The 12562-nt window shown below is 37.7% G+C and overlaps 1 protein-coding gene across 1 annotated transcript in view; it reads right to left on the reverse strand.

Annotated features, from left to right (window-relative positions):
- The window catches only part of NKAIN3 (sodium/potassium transporting ATPase interacting 3), a 335927-nt gene that overhangs the window by 125039 nt on the left and 198326 nt on the right, over positions 1-12562 (reverse strand).

Below are 12562 nucleotides of genomic sequence, written 5' to 3' on the forward strand. Positions count from 1 at the left end.
TGAGTCTTATAAATACAGATCACAGAAATTTTCTGCTCTGCTCTAAGGATTTTCTATGTTCTTTCGCTCCCAGTTTCACAATCAGCTGCAGGATGGATGGCATGAAGGAAGAGTTTAGAAGGGATGCTGAGCAGCCCAAACATCTGCTTGAGTCTCAGGAAATGTGCTGAAAATATCTTCAACATCGAAGATCAAAAATTTCCTCTTTGGGATGCCCCGTTCTACTAAAAATGAAGACTCACAGAATCACTACAAAAACAGCAGTGCAAAAATGTATCATGCAACCTTCTAAAAACATGCTTGTAGAGTCAAAGTATCATAGAAAGGCTTGGGCTGGAAGGGACTTTAAAGATCATGTATTTCCAACCCACCTGCCAGGGGCAGGGAGGTCTCCCACTGGACCAGGCTGCTCAGGGCTCCATCCAGCCCAGCCTTGAACACCTCCAGGGATGATCAGACATTGCTGCCTGATCAGATCAGTAAAAGCACTGGCAGTCGTAGTGGATTGTATATACAAATTACTGAAAAAGGAGATACTTCTTAAATTCTCATTTTATTAATGGTTTTCTCCTATGAATAATTTTGGCTTTCTAGAACAATCTTTGAAAGAAAAGTGGAACCTCTTTTATCATGCAAATGTCAATGCAAAAATGAGAACCAAAATTAAACTACAGGTTACACAAAGAAGAAAGAAATATATCAAAATTGTTCTGAAAAGCTCACTTCTCCATAGGGAAATTAAACTTGCAAATGTATTCCTTTTCTTTTCAAACATTTGTCCTTTTTTCTCCCCCCCACCCTTTTTTTTTTTCCTTTGCAGGTGCTGGTGGGAAATCAGGGAAGGTATTCAAATGCAGATTAATTTAAAAATATACATCTGATTGGATACTGTATTTGCTGTGAGCTTTTATTGACTGCAATTCAAAGGTTCAATTAAGACAATAAGAAGAGACTAAGATGAGGCTTTTCTAATAGAGGTCTCTTCTTTCCACAGAGAGCAGAGATTGTTATTTTAAAAGTAAGGTCTTGTACAGACAATTCCATATGTATAGCTGAGACACTAGCTAAAGAGAAATCTTTATTTTTAAACACTCTTCCATAAGTGATGAACACACACACACACATGCACACACAGTGAAAAAACCAACATGTTGCAGACACACAGACACAGATTTCAATATTTAAATCTATATATTCTGCCAACTTGACGTGTTAAAATTCTGGCATCAAGTGATTACAAACATTGGTGAGTATCCAAAAGGATTACTACTTGCTTTCTTCATCAATAATAACTTATACTTGAAGTATGGGAGAGAGGAGGTGACAACCTATTAAAAAAAAATACAAAAACCTGAAGGAAGAACACACAAAACAATACAGAGAAGGCACATCTTTCCTTTTCAGATACTTTTGCTGTGCTCATTGCCTGCCATCTCCCTAATCTTGCTGGGATCTGTATCGGGACTGCCAGGTGTGTGTGCAAGTTCTTTAGCTTTTCAACAGTATCCAGGGACAGGAGCACCTTCCTGGATGTCTGGAGAAGCAATCCTCAAAGGGGGTGCATTGGGGTGATCAGATCTGGAACTCTCACCCAAACTGTCCCAAGCCTTCCAGTATGTAATCTGGTGACTCATTCAGAACAGCACCACCACCCTCAGCATCCTGCCAGAGAATGAATTACTGCCATGGATTTACACAAAGTGCTAGACAGGCTATTGACAGCCACAGCATTTCCAGTGCAGAAATCCCAAAAGATAAAGACATTTTCTGTTTAAACAAGGAACAAGAGCAACTCTGCACATTCAACTCCAACTGCTTGTCCTTTCTCCAGTGCCACATCCATCTATGACATCCATCCAAACAGAAACCTCTGGTACCCACTATGTCAGCCAGCAACTGAGCCCCTAACTTTCCTTTCCAGAAGTCTCAGAGCACAGGGAATGTACATTTGAGCTGTCTTCATTTGCTGTGGTGGTGTAGGAGAAGTGGGGGTCAGCAGCATCCCACCTTGAACCCTAAAGCTGCCTTTACGGCAAAACTCTTCCAACTGGAGCCACCGCTTGGTGATCCCTGCTCTGTGCAGCCCCGAGCACCCTGTCACTGCTTCACTATAGCAACACAACTCTATTAAAAATTCACTTCCTAAGTCTCCCCCATGCTGGTGAAAAACATAAGATGTGAAAAACATAATGTATTCAGAAGTGAGGCCTTCAAAGACTATGCTTTATCTTCAGGATTAACTATATTGAATTTAATTATTTTAGTTGTATTTATAGTAGTACCAAATTAAACTGCTTTATTCTGAGAAAGGAATTATGAGATTGATGTATGTATTCATAATTTTAATTCTGTTTTCATCAGCACTTATTACTATGATGTGTTTTGTTTGCTATTGCTTTTAAAATACTTGGTCATGATGTTTTCTCAGCATCAAGTTGTTTTTCTATTAGTGGCACTGTTTGCTTAAACCATTACAAGATATGCTCCATGTACTACTGAGGAGAAATGTCACTGCTCTACATTCATGCAGAGTAGCTACCCTGCAGTTTTATTTTCTGCCACTGAATAACATCTATGATATTTTTCAAATTATTTCAATTTTTTGATCTTCAGTTCTGCAGCAGATTTAAATTAAGAATAACTGGAGAAATATTGAAAAAATATATTACCTGGATAAACAATTTAAAACATTTTTTTTCATATAATTGCCATTACCACAAGCAAGACTGTCACCCTTCCAGAAAGCCCATTGATTATCACCTCAAATTCAGCAAAAAACATTCAAAGATTATAGGTACAAAGGCAACACAATAGCTTCTCTATTCTCTGTATGTATTCTTAGATACCTCACAATGTGTGGTATCTAAGGGAGATAATATCCTTTTAAGTTTTTTTTTTTTTATGTTCACAGACTTTATGATACATTTATATGCATCTCTATACAGGTAAAAGTACATATATTTCTATATACAGATAGATGCACATGGGTATCTATCAATATATACACACACATATATACAGGAGCCCAAATACAGTGCCCATCATGCACATAACCCAGATGTTGTGGGAATGGTGTAAAAAAACTGCTGAAGCATATAGAAGACAGCAGTATTTGCCAGAAAAGTAAATAGTCACTTGCAAAATGTTTTCCATAGAGTTTTATATGGTCTGTCTGAGAGGCCAAGCCTGGCTTGGGAATGGAAACATAGAACTAAGCTCACTGTCTTCTTTCTGCCTTTAAAGGTTTCACCAATTATTATTAGTTTCTTGTTTGTTACATAATTTATGGACTTCTGGCATTCCTTTAGAATACTCTAATGTACATCTGAATTCCTATCACTTGCCACTACTTTTGCCCCAGTCATTATATTTTAATACAACAGTTACTTATTCCAGGTTAAAAAGATTCTTAGGATCCTAGATTCTTCTTAGAAAACATCATAAATTAGCAACAGACATAGGTTTTATAACTTACTTTTCAGCTTTAAAGTAAAAAAAAAATAGTATTACTGTTCTTGTTAGGGAACATAACTAATGCACCACCTCTATGCTGATGAATAGCTTGTCTTTTAATAGGTAGTTTACATAAAAATTACATGGTGTCTGTGAACAGTAAAATTATTCTAGAATGGAGACACTTAGAGTTATTTTAATGCATTGGTTTAATACATTCAGTAGCACTCCTACAGCATGTTTTCAACTAGAGACGAAAGAGTGGGCAAATTTTAATTGCTCAAACCTAGTTTTAATGTAAACTGGCTGTGCTCAGCTGTACTTCATGACTTTAAGCCCTCTTACTATGGTGGAACAATAGCAAGTGATAATTACCAATTCTGCCAGAGCACACACAGTCAAACAATATAGTTGATAGAATTCAATGACCTCGAGGCTACGCTGTCTGTGCTCTCATATATAAAACTGTAAATGACAGGAGGAGTAGGAGCTCATCTCAGAAAAGAAAATGACTGCTGCCAGCAACTTGCCTCAGCAAGAGGTATGGCTCAACTGGCAGTGCTCAGAAGGCATGCTCATTTGCAAATGTAGACACAGAAAAGCAGTGCTAGGCATCCTCAGAGAAAGGACCCTCCTGAACCAGGGTGGAAATATTTTCTCGTGGCATCAGTGACAAGTATAATCTTTACAGTACAATCACATAAGCCATCCGGTGACAGGTCCTCAGCTAAAAAGCATGTAGCCCAGGAACCCCTCTGGTGTACTTCACCAGCAAGGAGATTAAAACAAAGAAAAGTGAATCCCACAGGAAGAGCAAGAGATGATTCTTACTGCAGTGCATCACTGCTCTTAACTGGTTATTTGCCAGCAACGGTTAGAGACCACTACTTCAGCATATATGCTTCTCAGGCAAAACACTTTATCTTATTTGCTTGCTCTGTATTTGGCACATTTCTTTGGTGAGATCATTCATCAAGGAATTCAAGAATGTCCTGGATTTAACAGTAACTCAGAAGGCAGACAGGCATTTAAGTGTTTGGCTTTAAGATGGTCTATGCAGAAGGCTCTGGGGAGACTTTGTTGCACCTTTCAGTACTTTAAGGGGACTTGTAAGAAAGATGGTGTTCATTGTGTTAGGACAGGGGTAGTGATTTTAAACTGAAAGAAGGTAGATTTGGATTAGCTATAAGGAAGATTTTTACAATGATGGTGGTGAGGCACTGCCACAGATTGCCCAGAGAAGTTGTGGAAGCCACATTCCTGGAAGTGTTCAAGGCCAAACCGAATGGCATCCCTCCCTACAAACTAGACGATGCTTAAGGTCCCCTTCCAGCCCAAACCATTCTGTGATTCTCTGCATAAAGTGCTATTCATATAAGCACAAGACCTGCAGTTTTTTGAAGTGCACTTTTTCAGAAGTGTAACATACACAATTGTTGCCAAGCTACTTATTTTATTTCAAATGTTGGAAGAGAGAAAGCAAACAATGAGTATTTTCTTGGATGACTGCTTTAAGAAGCAAATGGTCATTTGGGGATTCCTGCTTTGTTTCTTTTATTTGGTTTAAGTCAAAGCAAAACAATAGAAATCCTTTTGTTTTCCATAAGATGCTCATGGAACAACAATACAGCATCCATTTATGAGAATAAAAATCTTCACATTATTAAGGCATCCACTGTTTCTCACAAATGCAGCTCTGGGATGTGCTGTCTTGTATCAGTCAAAAAGATTTACAGCAGCCAGTCAGTTAATCTTACATCTATCTGAAACTGCCAGAATACTCTTGCAAGGCTAAAGATCTATAAGGTAACATCAAGACAACAAGCATCTGAACAACCACATATTACTAGGAAGTACTACATATTACACAAACATGGCTTTTTCTCCCCCTATGGCCTATAAACCCAGTGATTTTTTTCCCTTTAAGATCATAATGATAATGAACACATCTTTTGCTCATTTCCTCACTTTAAAGTTCTCAAAAGAAATGCCTGAAAGGGTGACATTACTTTCTTCTCCAATGCCTTCAGCTGTCAAGTTCCACATGATTCAAATTATCTTTCATAGACTGGGAACCCCTAAGGAGGCAGCAACAGCTGAAGCATCATCATTGTACATAAATGTCCAAATCTGCAAATTTTTAAAATAACATTAATAATTTTACTTTCCAGCTTTCACAATCACTATGTATAAAAAGGGTTTTTTAATTGTAGGAAATACTAAAGCAACCTGGGAAGAGTAGGATTGCTTGAGCAAAATAAAAAGACAATCTCATTTTTTTGCAGTGACCTGTCTCAGCTCAATTTGTTTGGGTAATGGGTACTACTAATGAAGCTGACAGCCTACTAAGGGAAAATAGTCAGATGAAAACACTTAAAGAAACTAGTAAGAGATTAAGATCATTCAAGAGTCCAAATTAGTCATAGCTTTCAGTATTTTGCAAAATTAACTCAAAGTCTCAATTTCTCTAGCTTTCATAATTTTGAATGTACACAAATATGATGTACCAATTCATCTGCAAATAAAGAAGTAGCCAAATTTTTGATCAAGAGATTGGAGAATGAAGCAATAACAATTAAGGATTAATAAACCATGAATGATTGACACAGGCCTGGACCTGAAAATCAGACATTCCTTGTGTGAAAAAACATTTTCTTAAAAATCCTGTTACTAGAAAGTCACTAGGAGGTAATCTTTATCAACCTCAGAGGATAAAGGAAAAAGGCTGTGTTACATTATTAGCTCCCCTTAAGAGATTTTGTTACTTTTGCTTTAATTTTCATCTGAGTTTAAAGCTGGTAGTTTCTCTGAGGTAATACTCAAACCAAGCTATTGTCAGGAAATTTTAAAATTTAAGGACAAAGTGCAGCTTGCCAATGGTGTCTCTAATGCCTTTCAGTAGAAGCACACACACCTAAGTTAATGATCCTATTATTTCATTACTACCTTTCCTTATTGCAGCTTCAATAGACGTGTTGGCACTGTTTATCTGCTCATCTGGGAACACCTTCTGTGCTGGAACAGCTCAGCAGGCAGCTCTCCTACTAGACTCTGGCACTTTCAGGGAAGGCTTCTGGACCTGAATAGCTTCACCCAGGCACTGAAGGCAAAAGAAATGTTTGTAAACTTTTAATTTCAGTGCTGCATTACAGATGGTGGGAGTGCTGGAGCTGCCTGTGGGGTAAAAGTGTATGATGGCTGATCCATGCAATTCCTTGATATGTTTCTGTCAATGTCCCATTTGGACAGAACTCTGCTGTCGAGGCAAAATGAGACATTCCCTGACTCACCTCACACTGTTCCTTGTGATTCAGCAGTCATAAGGTACCTTCTTCTTGGAACTCCACTCTGTTTTCTTTTCAGTAAATCTGCTTGTTTTAACCCCCTGTTAACCTTTTGCCAGTAGTTTTATTAATATATAGTATACATTATTACATTTATTCTATTAAAGTACTCTGCTACTATTACACCGTAAGAATGTTTAAGAACTTCACCTTGCTCAAAATTCAAGGATTTATTCCTTGTTGTTAGAGACCTTATAGAGGACATCTAAAGATCTGAGAAATCTAAAGACAAATTAACAGAATTAATAGCTTATTTAGAAATCTCATTATTTTTCTGGGCTTGATTTGTTACTTTTGATTGTCTAGGTTAGCAGTAGTTGACCTTACCAATCCTGAGACAGTAATGGACTCAATTCTTTTGAAGGATATTAAAAAAAAAACCTAAATAAATAATTGGTCTTTAAAAATCCTTGGGTCTTTCACATTACAGAATGACAGCAGCATTGCCAGACTTCACCTAAAGGATGCACATACAGTCATTTCACATTGCACAGCCACTCAAGAATTACCTCGCAAATGACTCAGATAAAAGCTATTACCCACAGAAATGTTCTGATTTGGGTAACAAAGATTACACAGTGACAAAATGGGTGACAAGGTTGACCTAGTTGGACATCATCCCTTTGCCTGGTTCTTCTGGCTGTCTGCAAGGGGAATGGCCAGCAAGCAAAAGCACTGAGCACACTTAGCCACTGTGCACCTCTGGTTTCGCTCTTTCCGAGCTCCCCTGAACAAGGTCGGAGTGCTGCCAGCAAGGAGAAAAAAACATTTGGTGCATAACAAACAGTGCTGTTAATCAAGAGAAAGACTTTCTCTAGCCCTTGCCCAGATGCACAGGGCTATAAACAAGCACATGAGGAGCTTTGCTCTTTTTTGCACCCTTTGGGCAAAGCCAAGCTTTGGGGAAAGGAATGACTGCTCTTGTATCAACCCCTGAAGTGCAAATTTCCCTAGAGGTGCCCTGGAAATGAGAAGCAGTGTTTCATCCACAGTCCTTGCTCACACTGGGGTATCGTGCAGCTGAAAGGAGCCTGCATGCTGTTATCTCTTTTGGGCAGAACCTTTCGTAACTAATGTGTACCAGCAAACATTGCCTTATGCGCAGTTTAGCTTTGAAATGCTGTGGAGAGGTGTAACTAATCACCAGAACAGCCAGGACTTCCCCATCCCCTGAAAAAAATCAATAGAATAGAATTGTGTTCTGAGACTAATTCAGTCCCATTAAACACTGGTGTAAATATCCATGCTTTTTCCATTTAAAATGTAATTCCAAATTAAATTCAAGCATCAACAATAATGCTTGGATACACAGTGCTCCAAGCAAGTACTGCTCGTAGCACATCTTCTAATTTTGCAGTAACTTCTGTCCTAACAGTTCTAATCAGCAGTTAAGCAGAGAGGTGAGCCCATGAGAAATTATAAAATTGAACACTGAAACAATAAAAAATATGCAGATAATAAACTACTGTATCCGTTGGTCATTAATGTTACAACTTTGCTGGTTTAATTCAAGAGCTCATCTAAGAAATGCTCAAGACAATTCTGACTGATTCGAAGATCAGACTGACTGCATGATATATGGAAATGGGAAGAAGCCAAAATAAATGATCTCTGAATTTTCCAAACTCTACATAAAAATTTGCACCTATATACCTTTTGCAAAAGACCTCCTTGCAAACTGATTGTTTCTATAAGATTATGAGCTCACATAAAACATATATTTTTTTTCCTTTTTTTTCCTGGTAGAGTTATTAAGTGTGGCTTCACTTTTGCAATGCAAAAGTGACAAGGTTACAGGGTCTGGGTTGGTAATTTTATGGTGGTTGGATTTTTTTATGTGCCCAACGCCAGAAAAGAGGCTGTGGCTGGGAAGACCAGACTTCTTATTCAGATAATAATAAATTCTACCACCAGCAGTCATTTCCCATTTCTTTTGACAAAAAAGACTGTAGTAAGTGATTATTTAACAGTCCCATCTGATAAATGCATCCAAGAAAGAATGACACAAAGTTCCCATTTTTTAGTGAATTGCAGAAATAGGCAAGAAATTGCCAAAGAAATAATCATATGCATGAACAAGCACATACATGTACATGCAAAAAAAGCATTTCAGAAAAATTCTAGTAGCACACTACAACACAATCCTCTCTGTCATTGACACCTACTATTATTTATTCACAGTTTTTCTAAGATGGAGATGAAAGGATTGCTTTTCCAGCATCCATCCTTCGATGACTAAATTTACAGTAGCAAAATAGCGATAAAAATAAATCTCTGAGAAATGTTGCTGTTTTAATTTATGATGTTGTATCATCCTGAGAAATCAGTCTCTATCTGAATATTAAGTTGGATTACTTAGGAGTCAAACTGCTTCTCTGAGTGCAAGTTATACCTTCATGACAATTCCTTTGGACCTTTTTTTATTGTCATTATTAACTGCTGGAACTGCCTGATATTTTTACCTTAACTCAGTAGCTACTGTATCAAGACTTTGAAAATTTGATTGCCATGAGCTACTGTCCTGTTTACAAATTTTCCAGTGTGGTAATTTTCCAGATAAAGGAAGATGTTGTCAGTCACTGTAAACTACACGAGACCTCATTACTGAGTACAGACATTCCAATTAATCTTAAATACATGCAGTGCCAAGAGAGTAATTAGCAACAATAAATTGCTGTGATTTTTAAAAATAACAATTGCTCCTACAAATCTCATTAATGCTTCATAAACCCCAAAAATACCAAAGTGTACTATGTACTAGTGCTATTTTTAAAGACAGTAGGTCCTTTCTGACTTTCACCAGTGAGCAACCTAATTTATAGTTAGTCTACCAAACTCCTCCATAGAATTCTAAAGCATCTCAGCTTTGCAAAATCAAGCATGAAAACTTATTAAGTGCAATAATTAAATTTACTTAATAAGCCTTTATTTGGCCCCTTTGTGCATCTGTTTGATACTATCTTCAATTTTATGCACACATCTTTTTTCCCCTTAAAAAATTATGTACTTGATAATAAATACTTGCATAATTATTCACTCATTCCTTTCAAACCTGTTATTTAGCACATAATCTTTACTGCAATCTGCTTACTTGTACTGAATGTTGATCAAGGGGGCATGCTTTAAATTTGCCTCCAAAACTTCCTTGGGATATGAAAGGGTATTATCATCCCCATTTTACAGAAGCAGGAAAAAAGACCAGTACTGTTTTCTCCTTTTAAAACCATCAACAAAAACACATGCTTTGTTTGTGCAGAACTTCTTCCACTCTGTCTAATCAGTAAATTAGAAAAATGAGGAACATGCGACTAATGACTATTACAATGTTTGTATCAGGAATTGTCTCATGCTGTGCCAGCAACGAGGCAAAAGGATTAAGAGAGGCTATTAATCTATTTGGATGCTGCTAATGGGTTATCCAGCAATAAGAAAAGGTTCAGGGTGAGATGGGAAGATGGGGTTGCCACAGAGACAAATATTCCCCTGCATGAGCCTGTCCATTATGCAGTATCTGAGATATGAAAGAACAAACACAACTCCAACAAGGAGAAATACCAGGGGGAGGTAAAGCTCTGTGCTCACCTGCACCCAGAACCATCCCTAGAGCTGCAATATGGACCACAAAGCCATGTGACAAACACAGAAAAGTGACAATTCTTCCTCTGATGGCACAAGCACAGGAACACAAACTTCTCTGACCAGTGCCAAAGGCTGTGACACCAGAAGGAAGCAGGACAGCAGCTCTAGGAGCTTAGAGGAGTTGGGCAGCACTGCCTTGGTCACCCTGTGGTCCCTTGATGAGTCAAATTCAATAATAAGATGTGGTTGCTGAGGCTTCTTTTTTTTTTTTTTTTTTTCTTTTCTTTTTCTTTATTTTTCCAAATGATGAATTGTAGTTGTGTGGACCGAGGCTTATCAGCAATTGCTTTACACTGATTTGAGGGGAGCACACAAGCAGCCTGCCATGCTCTGACTCAAAAGCAGCTCAGGGTATCCAGCTGTGAGAGTGGCCTTACTAAGCTGGCAAACTGGGTTGTGAGAAGAAGGTCAGATATCACACTTGAGCCAATCTTTTTTTCCTTTTTTCCTTAATAGAACCACTGCAGTAACTGGGCACAAGAAGAGCTGGGAAATAGCTGGTGGCTTCAGGCAATAGACACTATTGAACATCATCCTGTATCATTTCCTCCTTTCAATCACAGCTGATCTTGTAGCAGCTGGGCTCTCGTAATTTTGTGAAGACTGGCCTTAATGAGAGACTGAAGAACACATTTCACTCAATTGCTGAGAGACAAACCTACCCACAAACCAAGAAATTGATTTGAAGCTTTAATCAAAAGAAATGAGAAAAAGCTTCACCATAGATGGGCCTATTCCACTGGGAGATTATTCTCCTATAATTTCAGATTGGTATAGGAGAAATTTTGCAGGCCTCAGCTAAGCTTTTTTTTTTCCTTTTTCTTTCATTCTGGGAGCATGTGAAGTCTAGGAAGATAATGCTTAAAATCACCAATGGTGCTGTTCCTCCATGACAAATTTTGCACAGGAGTCTCCAGGAAATCCAGCTGGTACTAAAAGTATTTACAGAAGGCATTTTATTAAATATGACAATTAACACTGTTCCCTTACTCCAAATTTCTGAAAACGACAATATGAAGACCCATAGAAACACACCTTACAAAGTTTAATAATCAGACTGCAAGAAAGAGAAATTATGATATTAGATTAGTTATAGGATTATAGGATACTTCATGTTGAAAAGAACATTAGGGGTTCTTTAATCCAACCTCCTGCTTCTAGCAGGGTCAGCTATGAGATCAGACCAAGTTGCTCAGGGTTTTATACCCTTGAATCTTGAAAAAAATCTGTCAAAATTTTAAAAGATTCCCATAGTCTTCTACCTGTAGAACTTTGAAGTGGAACCCAGTACAGATCATTTAACAGAAAATCTTAACCTCTAACATAGGAGTGAGCATTACGTTTGAGAGATGCCTTCCATGCCTAAGATCTAAAAGAGTTGGAGGGGTGGAAGGGAAAACTGAAAGAATAATATTCAGAGAGCTTTCAGCTATGTCAGTTCCTCTTCTTCAACCCTGACTTCCCCAGAATAAAGGAAAACACAGATTCCTACAGTGTTTGATTTGGTAACTTGCAGTAAAAAAGGTGCCAGAAACTAAGACATTTGCAGAAACTGTTCTGTAGGAACTAAATTTTTAATGCTCATAATAGCTCTGACTTCTATTGCATAAACCTTAATTCCATCACCAGGAAGTCAGATTTCTATAAATAGAGTTGCTGAGTGTTGTAGAATACAGGCTGCATTCCTTTTTGCAGCTATAAGATTAAGTGAAAAAGGCCTAATCCCTACAATAAAAACTCATCAGTAATCCAGTAATGCCTAATAGCACATTTTCTTCTGTGCTGGTTTGCACTAAATAGCTTGATGAGAAAATGATGTCCAGTAAAATTGGAATGAGACTTTGTGCTACTTAAAAATCACAAGATGAAATTGTTAAACACACAGAAATATTTATTGAGTGAACTAATGCACCTATTTAGCAGAAACTGAAGAACTTCTCGGAATACATGCCTTTTCTTGGAATTTGCTACAATTTAAGCCAGTTCACTGCTCACTATCTACTTTTGTTTAACTCTTGGTGTGGATAACAGAATGTAGTAAGTGAACTGAATTAATTCATATATTTTAGGGGCTCAGAATCTGCAGTGAGTGTTAAGATATAGCAACTAATGTAAATTAAAATCTC

The sequence above is a fragment of the Cyanistes caeruleus genome, chromosome 1 (assembly GCF_971803275.1).
Source record: "Cyanistes caeruleus chromosome 1, bCyaCae1.hap1.1, whole genome shotgun sequence".
In the NCBI taxonomy this organism is placed as follows: domain Eukaryota; kingdom Metazoa; phylum Chordata; class Aves; order Passeriformes; family Paridae; genus Cyanistes; species Cyanistes caeruleus.